Source organism: Colossoma macropomum, unplaced genomic scaffold (genome assembly GCF_904425465.1).
Source record: "Colossoma macropomum unplaced genomic scaffold, Colossoma_macropomum, whole genome shotgun sequence".
Classification (NCBI taxonomy): domain Eukaryota; kingdom Metazoa; phylum Chordata; class Actinopteri; order Characiformes; family Serrasalmidae; genus Colossoma; species Colossoma macropomum.
Window position 1 is genome coordinate 35,750,022 of NW_023494791.1, and position 11,952 is coordinate 35,761,973.

At 36.1% G+C, this 11,952-nt stretch overlaps 1 protein-coding gene across 2 annotated transcripts in view; it reads left to right on the forward strand.

The window, feature by feature from the left end:
• Nucleotides 1-2,393, forward strand: part of si:dkey-27h10.2 (flocculation protein FLO11) — a 38,791-nt gene extending 36,398 nt beyond the window's left edge. For both annotated transcript variants that reach the window (XM_036574941.1, XM_036574942.1), the window contains exon 11: nt 399-2,393. The gene's annotated coding sequence lies outside the window, so the exon portion shown is untranslated. The remainder of the gene's footprint in view (nt 1-398) is intronic.
• The last annotated feature ends 9,559 nt before the right edge of the window (nt 2,394-11,952 follow it).

Sequence of the window (11,952 nt, forward strand, 5' to 3'; positions counted from 1 at the left end):
ATCACAACATCATAATTCATTTGTATTCTTGTCAAAAACAGGTGGTAATGTGCAGAGGTCAAATGTCATGTCAAAATTTTTTTTTTGCCGGAAACTAAAGGTAATACCGAGGATGGAGTTACGAATGCTTTTAAAACTCGAGGGGAAAAATGACTGATTATTTTGGAGATTAATGTTTGCTCTGAAGGACTGCGTCGACATTTGGCTCGTCATATTTCATTTGTTGGACATGCAATAAATGCATTATAACATGCTCTAAAGTTGTGCCCAGGAAAAACTGTACTGGAAGCTTGTTTTGAGAAAGAGATACCAAAGAAATTCCTTTTCTATACAAGCTAAAATGTCAGTTTTAAATATATGATTTCAATCAAACGTATTTTTTACTTTTTGTTTTACAGACTGAGGAGAAAACGACTAACCCACATAACTGGAAACATGAGCCTGCTTAACGGACAAAGAACACAGAAGAAATATATATTTTGTCAAAAATATATGTCTTTTACCAAGCTCTTTTACCAACCTATTATTTTCATCAAAACAGCTTTAAGATATGCTATAAATATTACTTTCATTTCAGATGCAGTTTAGGGAGGACAAAACACATCAAAAGTCATAGTTAACGTTCACTGTATGAGTCTAACATGTCTCTATGTACTGTCATATGCAAAGGTTTGAACACTTTTGGTCAAATTACATATGTTGTTGAAGTGAAAAAGTTAACACAGCCTCCACGGAATGGCATTTTTCTGCAAATTTTAATTTAATGCACATTTTTTATTTATTTGGTAACTTGAACTTATTGGACAATATATGTATATATGAACTAAATATAAGCTTTTGCATATGGCGGTATTATTATGAATTCTAAACTATGGATTTATGTTAAAGAAGTGCACCGGATTAATTACATAGTTTAAAATGTGGACCTGTTTTTCCATTGATTCATACTGTTTACACTGATTACAGTTTAGATTGTTGATTGTTATGAGTCTAACATGCCTGTATATATAATGGCATATTTTTTTTGCTTATTGTAAAAAGGATATAATGCCTTAATAATCATCCTTATTATGGTATCTCTAAACCCGAGACTAACGGTTGCTCCCTTGGTTTGGCAGTGTCTGCTTGAGAGTTTGACGTGATAAGCCTGTGGTACTCTTTAATTCTCATTGCTAATTGTTTTGTGTGTTGACTTTCTATGTGGATTTTTTTTTTTTGATAAATACATTAAAATAGTGTAGATTAGACTATAGTCTAATAATAAAGAGTATACAGTACATTGTCCATTCCGATGAAGTATTAAAGATCTAGGACATTTTGTTGCTCCTGGCACTTGTAAGTAAAATTAATCTTTTTTCTATAATTTTATATTTCATTTTGATGTTTCATATTTTCATTGTGATGACTATGATTAAGATGATCTTTCTGTATTTTTCTGTATAACTTTGTGCTTATTTTCAAGATATACAGTACCATTCAAAAGTCTGTAAAAACTGTAAATCATTTCTTTCATTATCTAGTGTGTCTAGCTTTCTTTTTGGGAGGCCTGCTTTTAGTTTTTAAATAAAACCTGCAGGGATTTTTTTTCTACACCCCTAAAGTTCAGTCTTAGAAGTTGGTTGCATTTTTCGTTTAATACTGTACTGCACAGTACAATATGGTACTAGTACTATGGTCGCCAAGGCTGCAGCTTTTATTAAATTGTTCCTACTGCTGTTGGGCAGTTTGCAGTGAGGTGAGTGGTCATAAAAACGCCTCCATGCTTTATGGCTCATAGGAAGTGGTTTAGACAGTAAGAGCTCTCTCCATTTTCTTTGTGAGGCATCTCCACTTGCTCATGCAGTGTGGGAAGCTTCTACTCGACCTTGCAGTTACTCTTTGTACAGTGTGTGCTCTGTAGGAGCAGCACTATTTTACGTGCTCTTGACCATGAGCAAGCCTTACGGTTATATTAAGGCTTGATACTTGTAAAGATGAATGGAAGAAATATATATATGCATATACATATACTGAATGTCAATATTTAGGAACATATTTAGGATATACTATTCATCTAAAAATATATAGTATATATGTGTAAAAATACATATGTAATGGTGTCAATTTTTAATATTTACATGTATGTCAGAAATACATGTAAATATATTGTACACTATTGTTGACATATTTTGAAGCATATATATGTACATATATTTCCTTTTCATATGGATTTGTGGTTAAGTATATTTCCCCTTTTGGATCATAAAATACATCTATCTGTGTATCACCTACCTGTATTACTAAAAAAATGAAAATTGCAAATGGTTGTTAAAATGCATGTATTATTGTAATGCTTACAGTTTAAATTCAACAAGTTCAAAAGTTTCATTAAATAAAAATGAGCTAAAAATACACATATGTTTCTCCTGGAAATGATTAGGTCTTCTCTGAAGGCCTAGACAGTCCTGAGAGTTCCCTTCTGATTTGAACAATTTGTGAAAAATAGTCCAACAGACATGGTCCTTGGAATGAAATTTGGTCACATTAACATGCATTAAAATGTAAATGACGTGCTATGGCCCAAATGAAATGAAAACTTCATGCACTAAATGAAAGAGTCTATCTTTATAGTGAAGTTGGATCCGATTCAGTTGTTATATTGAGTGCTTGTTTCTATGCCTTTGAGGCAGATGATGATAACACAGAAGACGCCAACATGCAGTACATTGGGTTCTGTTTGAAACACCAGTAAACCACTGGCTCTCCACATGGCTCTTGTGGCTAGCTGAGGTAGAGGGGCGCACAGGGAGAGGAGGGGTGGAAGTAGCAGAGGAATGTAGAGATGACCACAGCACCGAGAGAGTGGTGCCAGTGGAAAGGGACAGGAATGCCGCCCTTCTCCCTGCTCTCTCCGCTCTTGATCCACAGGGGTAAAGTATCCCAGGATCCTCTATTTATACAGTGTGTATATTTACAGTGGCGGATGGTCGGGATGCTGCAGCGTGCGAAAGCAAAAAGAAAGTGTTGCTCTCCTTACTGGGGGAGAGTTATTCTGAGGTGGCGAGAGGTGTGGGCTGAGGTGTTGGTGACGTTGCTGAGACTTTCAGGGCAGTAAAGCCTTGCCCTGGACTGACATTCAACAGAACCTGGTTTAGAAGTTTTACTCAGATGAACGACTAGCTCCACCCATCTAAATCTTAACTGCTAATGTGGCTAATGATAAATTACTATGAACAACCACCATGCCATTACTTTCTTACTTACTGGTTTTTATTGTTAGCAATAGCATAGATGGTTGAACTATGCCCTAAATGCTGAGGGCCTGCTGGTGAGTTCAGGTTTTCATACCGTACTTAAACTAATAACTCTTACTGGACAATTGGGATGACATTATTTAAGGGCGTTAACCCTCACACGGCTATCTGTACAAGAATATTTACCAGTGATCATAGCCAGGTGTGGAGTTCACATGCGGATGCAATTGACAGACCATGAGCTGAAAAAAAAGCATCTTTACTTTAGTGACCAAGATGATACTGGAGTTACTTCCTAGTAAAGTTGGTTCATGTCTAAGATACATGTCAATGGGCTTGTGAAGGCCACAATGTGTACACTTCCAAAATTTCAGCTACACATTGTGCGAATCTGTGGACTCACTGGTAGTGTTTGAGGAAGAACAGGATCCAAATGATACTCAATCTGAACTAGAACTAGCGCAAAATCAAGTGTGCAGTCTGACAATAAGCAAAAGAGGTGAGACATCATAAACATTTATAAGACCCATGTTCAAAATGTTACAAAAACGATGTGTTAATAGTATGAACTTTAATTAAACTGAGCATCTTGTCAGAGTTTTCTGTGCGCTACTGTGTTGTCTATCACTGTAAAAAGATGCACAAGACTTCCTTTATTTTTTTATGACAGTTCAGATCTGTAAGCACTTCTTATTGGCCTGTTTAATCAGACTAACAATAAAGCACAACTGAGGTGTGACATATTCCTACTCATGAGTTTGCTTTTTTGTGAGGGAAACTAAATAAAAATGTACACATTTTTAAATGGCCACATTCTTTACAGATCTAATAAATGCAACAACAGCAATGTGAAATCATGACAGATCAAACAGCAGAAATAGCCATGTTCAGCCTTGAAGCATTAACATGATTAATTCTTAGATAGAGAGGAAAAACATGAGACATTCCTCTTTGTTTTCTGATCATTATGGTTTGGACACTGCCTTCTGCCATTCACATTATGTGCAAATACAGTCATTTGTGAAAGTTTGGGTGGCTGACGTTTTGTTGATTTAGCACATTTTAATGCACAATTTCTGTTTATTTGCTAAATGTAACATATTAGAACAAATATGATGTTGCTAATGTTCGCGGATATGTAGACACAAAAGTATAATTCAGCCTGTAATCATAATAAGCTATACTGACAACCATTTGACTTGCAATCAGTGTATACAATATTAAGAGCAGCCATTATTTATGCAATATTAAAGCGACCATTGTTAACCACGGTTCTGTGCTCTTGCAGTATCATCTTCATTTAGCATGAGAAAAACTCCATAACAGGATCATCAAGAGGCATTTTGGACTGAATGGACTGATGATATTTGTAAAAGTTACTGAGGCACGTGTGTTTAATGGCAGACGTGACTTTCAGGAATCTTGACATACTTGTTCACTCGAGTGCAAGATGTGAAGAGACAATAGCCGTGATCAGCCATGATGGTACTGATATAATAATGAGTTGTTTATTAGCACCCTTCAGGGCAGTGGTGTGGCCGGGGGGTTAGAGGAGTTGAGCGGAGTTAGCAGTTTGCCTCTTATCACCCTGTTAGACAGTGACACATATCCACAACTGCTCTGTGCAGCTGGAGGCAGCCATACTTCAACACAGCTATATGTCATATGTAAGGTTGAGAGATGTTCAAGTGCGATAAGGCTATGGGTGCTGATAGGAATGCTGAGAATGACTTGGGGAAGTTCCTTTTTTGCATAGGAAGAGTATTTCACAGGTGACACAGGAATATGCTATTTCTATATTGCATGATAAGCTTTCATAACATTTGACTCCCATAGGAAAAGATCCATGGAAGAGATTCAGTGTTTTATACTTCATTGTAGTCTTCAAAAGGCTTGTAGATTTGCTGTAACAGAGCTTGTACTAAATGCTGCCAGCCTAAAGGCATTTTACTGAAACATAAGCATAAAGGCTGATTTAAAAGTACCTTTCTGGGCAAAAAATAAATTGTTGCATTTTGTACCACCAAATCACACCAAATTGGCAACCTTTAGTAGAAGAACACTCTGAAAACTCAAGAGAAGGCAGAAGAGGAAGGGAAAACTAATTTCTCAAGTAGTAATGAGGATGAATTTATTGTTTTTCTTTTAAGCACTGCAACTACATCAATCAGCCATAACATTAAAGTGACCCCCTTGTTTCTACAGTCATTGTCCATTTTATCAGCTCCACTTACCATATAGATGCACTGTGTAGTTCCACAATTACAGACTCTGCATAGTTTGTTAGCCCCCTTTCACCCTGTTCTTCAATGGACCCTCACAGGACCACCAGAGAGCAGGTCTGATTTGGGTAGTGGATCATTCTCAGCACTGCAGCAACACTGATAGCATGTTAGTGTATGTTGCACTAGTACGAGTGGATTTTTTAAACCCTGTATCCACTGTCACTGTCCAATCTACTAGACACTCCTACCTTATTGGTCCACCTTTGTAGATGTAAAGTCAGAGACAGTAGCTCATTTGTGGCTATTAGTCATACTCTAGTTCTTCATCAGTACCCACAGGATGCTGTTGGCTGGATATTTTTGGTTGGTGGACTGTTCTCAGACCAGCAGTAACACTAAGGAGTTTAAAAAAGCAGTACTGCTGTGACTGATCCACTCATACCAAACTTCAACCTACAGGGCAGAGGTGTTTTTCACTACACAATACCAACCTGCTCTGCCACCATTTGTTTGGACAGCAGCTATAACAACAGAGCTCTGACTGGTCAGCCTGATTTTTAATGCATCTTTACAATGCAGAAAATTGAGCTGGTTCTGTTTAAAAATTATACTCATCATTGCAGTCTCTCAGTTTTGGACCTAAATGTGAAGGACGTCATTAATATGCATGTGTTGTAAGATTTTTGCCCATAAAAATAAGACTAGGAGTGAACAGGTCTTACACTTGCATCTCCAGACTATTTCTGCTATGTTGTGTTGAGTGCATCATGACTTTGAAGAAGACCCTTAAGCCCTATTAACCCTGTGTCTTCTGCTCCACCCCCAGTGTTGTTGGCTTTGAGGAAAGATTAATGATTCTCAGTGGCCATTAAAAAGAATAGTTTGGGTAGAAACATTGACATAGAGATAACATCTTGCTATGTGAGTATAGATAAGCCAGGACCAGTCACTGTTTAAAACCATTCTACAGCAAACAGAAGCGAAAAGTAAACCATAACATAGTCACATTTGAACTTGTTGAAGTGTTGACAAATACTTAACTAACCATCTTAAAAACTGGATCGGCCTCTTAATGAATAGACAGTTCTTAGTTTTACTGGGAAATCATTAATCAAAAAATGTTAACATGTGGAGTCCCACAAGGTTTGGTTTTAGGGCCTTTGCTTTTCTCCTTTCATGTGTTACCTTTAGGTAATGTCATCATGAAACATCATATCAATGTTCATAGCTATGCTGGTGACATGCAGTTATACATTTCCATCCCTTCTGAAAATCAAGACTCTGTTGACAAGCTTACCAGCTGTGTGTGAGATATTTCTCAGTGGATGGCGCAAAATTCTCTACAACTAAATCAAGAAAACTGAAATCAGATCTGTAGTATTCAAACTCAAAGAAACCCTTAGATTCTGAGTTCTGTTTTATCCAACAGTCAGTAAAGTTCCATTTTGTCATTTGAGAAATATCGCTAAAGTTTGGCCATTTCTATCTCAGAGTAACATAGAGAAACGTGTTCATGCATTTATTACAAGCAGAATTGATTACTGTAATGCTTTTCTTACTGGACTTCCTAAGAAAACAATACTTCCTCTACAACTTGCACAACATGCAGCAGCACGCATCCTAACAAAAACAAAAAAGAGAGATCATATATCACTCCCATTTAGAAGGAACTGCCTTGGCTACCTGTATCTTTTAGGATAAATTTTAAAGTTATTTTGCTAGTTGTCAACTGCAAACCTCACAGAATGTCTCTCTGTTTATGTTGATCTTAGATCTGCAGATTCCGGCCTTCTGCAAATACTTTTCTGTAAAATACAGAAAACGTGGAGAGGCCTTTTTCCGTTATTATGCTTACAAACTATGGAATTCAATTCCACCTTTTATTAAATAGTAAAGCTCAGTGCTCACATTTGGTGAAAATGTATCTGTTTAATTTAGCTTTTAATAAAATTTAGACCTCTCTTTTTATATTTATCTTGTCGATTTGATCTATGTCTACTTCATTAGATTTAAATGAATACTTTTACATTTTTCTTACATTGCTGTTACCAAACATTAACTATAATAGAACAAAATCAAACTTAACTTTAATCTCTTCTATTGCTGTTAAACTTTAAACTTTAAACTTGTCTGTAAAGCACTTTGAGTGACCAATACTAAAAGTGCTCTACAAATAAAGATATTATTTTTAATGCATATGTATCCTAACTGTCATAAATGTTAAACCTGATATCAAAAGGCCAGCTTGCTTTGTTTCTGCAGTTAAGTGAGTTAGCTGTAGGCCTATGCGTCAACGTTAGGCGCTTGACCGGTCATTCGTAAGGAGTACACCAAAGGTTATTTTAGCAAAGTAACAAAATAGAAAGGGGTGCACTGAGCTCCTGTGGCGTTCTGAACATTCTGAGTATGCTAACAGAGGGTTTGTCACAAGTGTTGCTAAGAACGGTATGGAGTAGTCCCAAACATGCACCAAAATAAACAGAGTACCCTTTATTTCTGTCCCCGTTACTGAAAGCATCATATGATAATGTTCCACGCTCTGCATTGTTCACTTATGTTTAGAATTACTCTCTGGATGATTTACACTCAGTCCTTTCTCCAGAGAATGAATGGTGCAGAGTGTGACAATAGTTGAGAATCATAACAAAAGAAAGACTTCCTCTGGACATTTTAGTAACCTATAGTAGATGAAGAACAAGACAATGCTTATAATTGATAACTGATAACTAATTAAGTCTCTGAAAAGCATGAGTTCAATACAGAATTCTCAAATTAAGGTATTCAAAATGTGTCCTTAAATATTCAATAGTAATTATTTTTAGAAATATGCCTAATAATGAGAAAACAACATCCAAAACAAAAATATTAGTAGTGTTCCAATCAGATACTTTTGTGAGTCCTGCATCGCTTGCCATGTCCATCTGAAACACTGCTCCATAAATGGAAGGGGTGTATTTTTATCTTGATGTGGCCATGAGATTTCCATACACAGCATGACAGCTTGTAATCTCAACTATCTAGCCCAATTCTCACAGAGCTGAGGTCATGCCGGGTCAATGTCATCATATCAGAGTTGGAGAACGGAAGGAGACTACTGTGTTAAATCTTTTTAAAAAGGCTCTCACAGCTTTTTCCCATCTTTTTCTGCACTGATGGATGGATACTTGTCCTTCTCCTTGCACTGGATGCTGGGGGCTTGTATTGATATCCTAGATCATGTGTCACGTTATGGGATAAACTCATCTGTGTCCTGACAGCAATGGGGGATTTCCATCTTTAGCCACTGCACGTATTTAAATCTCATCCCTGGTGACAGCAACCGCAAAGGATATATTTGGACTTTCTAGGAATAAAATTGTATGAGAGGTATTTTGTTAAAAAAAGGCAACAGGACATCAGGTTTGCTGGGCTTACTTTGATTCCTAAACCTGGTCAAACATGTGCTGTTGCCACATGCTTGATAATGCATCAATGAAAAATATCACTTAAAATAACGTTTGATAGTGCATATGAAAAGCCCTACTAAATTACTGAATTAGTTCAAACGGCGGTCCTACAAAAAAACATATGCAAAACAATGAAGTATTCGGACCTTAGATAGACCAATCATCATTTAGGGCTCTTTCTATTAGGAGGTGGCTTTCCCAAACCCTATCCCCTAAATTTCAACTTGTAAAAATTTAACTTACATTTTTTTTTTGCATTTTTCAGTGTTGTTTCTAAAAAGATCTATTTGATTTATTTTAAAATGAAGTGCTAAGATATAAAAGATTTAATTTTCAAATTAAATAATAAAATGCTGTCCCATGTTTTTGTGTCTTAGAGTCTTTTTTAGCCACACCCCTGCATTTTATAGCAGGAATGAGACTGCATCCCTGTCCCTAATGACCACATGGTAAGCGATCAGATTCCACTGTTTTGAAATAAATATATCCCAAAGTCTGAAATCAGTTTGTAACAGTAAGAACTGTCACTACTGAAACACATAATTTCTGCAAAAAAGTAAATGTTTTGGTGTTTTAATGAAAAACATTTTGATTACATATTTGTACAATTATTCAAAGCTGTGTTTGCTAGTCATGTACTGGCTAGCATTTCTGAGTTATACTCAAAATTAGCTAAAATTGTCACCACTGAAACATTTGGAAAAGATTTGGAGTTTATTATTGTATTGATAGTGACAAAGTGGTTTAAAATCCAACTCAGTTAAACGTCTGAAATGTGTTTTAACTCTGACTTTGACTCTGATCCATTTTGGTAGAATGATTCAGATACAGTTCATATAGAAACTGAAACTGGGGAAATGTTGATACATCACGTATGACTGATGATGTCTTGCATACTAAATGTGATTTTTCAGATGACAAAAATACTAAATTGTTTTATGTCTTTCACAGACAACAGGAACTCACTCATCCAATCACATGGTGATTGTTAAAATTATATGTTAAAATAATGTTAAAATTATTGGTTTGTCCTCTGTTTTGACACATATGGTACTCAAAAAGTAGCCCAAACTGGATTACAGGCAGCCAAGCTATGTGTAAAAGCATATAGACTGAATGAGGCAATGAAACTCTTAAAGCCCACTCAATGTCATAGTGTACTCATAATTTTGCCTTTACCACTCTTTTTTGCACTTGTCTTTCATCATAGCTAATTAAAATGGAGTGGAATCATTAAAACATAAATCGATAAAGGCCTTAATTTCATTTTCAAATATAATATTTTTTGTTATAGTTTGATTAGTAACACAATTTTTTAAAAATTGAAAAGAGATTTTTTGTGCAATAAAACAGTACTGATTGCTGTTTCAGTGTCCTCTAACTGTGCAGGTTTATACATCATCATCCTGTACATGCTAAACTCCAGCACAGATGTAGTTTAGCTTTACAGTAAACAGGCAATGGGCCTCATTCACCAACCATTCTTAAGAAGGAATTTCTTCTTAAAACCCACTTGTCACCAGTGTTTTCTTATGTAGGATTTGCTACTGCTTTTCAGTAATATTGAACTGTTTGAACATATTTATATTCATGGGCCCAAAAAGTGTCCCTGTCAAAGCAGATAGAAATAAGTTGATAGATATAAACTGTACATTTAAAAAATCCTTCTCTTCAGTAACCACTGAATAAAGATATCATAAGGTGACAGTTTTTCATGCCACCGAGGTTCGGACCCCTCGTCCACCTGTCTAAGCAGTTGCCGCTAGTGCACTGTGCCTGAGAGTGGCTGGTGCCGATTTGTCCCCCCTGAGTGACCTCCCAAGACCAGGCATGTAAAAAACACATAGCCCAGCATTCTTAACACACACCCCAGGAGGTCCACATTACTGCACACTTTAGTGTTTTTACTGCGCTAATACACCTGATTCAACTATTCAGCTAATTATGGTGAAGTCCTTCATGAAAGGAACCAGGTGTGTAAGAATGGACCTGACTTGAGAACCGCTGAGTTGTGGTCTGTGCAGAATGTTAAACAGTGCCTCAGTCAAAAGAGCCTCAGGTGTTTGCCATTGCACAGATTTGTTAAATTCCATCAGCTAACACACTCACATCAAATCCAATATATTGTTTATTTATTTATTTGTATTTATTCTAATGTTTGGTGTTTTTTTTTTCTTACCTACTGCCCAGAAAAGGCTTTACATATTATTTTCTCAGATGTTTGTATATACTACAAAAAGCTTACCCTATATGCAGCACATATTCACAAATGTTTAAAAGTTCTGCAGGTAGATGAGTAAAATTATAGAGTTAAGATTCTACTACTCTATAACTTTACAGATTCCATTTGCAGGAAACTTTAAAAAAGTGAAAAAATGTTAGGCATGTCAGGACAATTATTAATTTTGCCAGAAATAACCAAGTCTATTCTGTCAATAATAAACTCCTCTCTTAGCCTTGGCTTTATTCCAAAATCTCTAAACTAGCAGTAATTAGACCCTTTGATTAAGAAAGCTAACCTTGATCCCTGCGATCAAATTATAGACCTATCTCGAATCTTCCCTTTATATCAAAGATCTTGGAAAAAATTGTGGTAAAACAATTAAGTTCCTATTTGCATAGAAATCATATACATGAAAAAATTCAGTCTGGTTTTAGGCCACATCATAGAACAGAGACAACATTAGTGAAAATTGTAAATGATCTCTTATTATTCTCTGACCAATAAAAATGTATCTTTGCTAGTCCTCCTTGATCTTAGTGTAGCATTTTATACGATAGACCACTCTATCTTACTAGATAGACTAGAAAACCTTGTAGGGGTAACAGGAATAGCTCTTTCCTGGTTCAGATCTAACCTGATTGATCACTATCAGTTTGTAAATGTAAACAGCGAATCATCTGTTCTTGCAAAAGTAAAGTATGGTGTTCCACAAGGCTCTGTTTTAGGACCTATATTATTCACAATACATATGCTACCACTGGGTACCATTATCAGTAAACATGGCATCAACTTCCACTGCTATGCCAATGACACACAGTTATGTA